Source organism: Egretta garzetta, unplaced genomic scaffold (assembly GCF_000687185.1).
Source record: "Egretta garzetta isolate BGI_Z169 unplaced genomic scaffold, ASM68718v1 scaffold1937, whole genome shotgun sequence".
Classification (NCBI taxonomy): domain Eukaryota; kingdom Metazoa; phylum Chordata; class Aves; order Pelecaniformes; family Ardeidae; genus Egretta; species Egretta garzetta.
Window position 1 is genome coordinate 815 of NW_009260160.1, and position 294 is coordinate 1108.

At 59.2% G+C, this 294-nt stretch overlaps 1 protein-coding gene across 1 annotated transcript in view; it reads left to right on the plus strand.

Moving 5' to 3' along the window:
- The window catches only part of LOC104128872 (retinal homeobox protein Rx1), a 2460-nt gene that overhangs the window by 813 nt on the left and 1353 nt on the right, over window positions 1–294 (plus strand). The window lies entirely within an intron of this gene.

The window sequence follows — 294 nt, forward strand, 5'->3', positions numbered from 1 at the left end:
GTCAGGGAGCTGGAAAAGGGACAAACCCACTGCGAAGCAAGGCAGTAATCCCCTTACACGTGAACCAAGTTTTCCAGACCTCAGCCCCAGTCCAAGACAGCGCAGCCTTTTTGGGGGCAGGGGTGCAGTCCAGACCGTAGGGACCCTTCTGCTGAGCTCTCTGAGCAACAACCAGTTTTGTAGAATCATGGAACCATTCAGGTTGGCAAAGCCCTTTCAGCTCCCCCAGCCCAACCGCTCCCCTACCCCTGCCATCCCACCCCCAAACCCCGGCCCTCAGCACCGCCTCTGCCC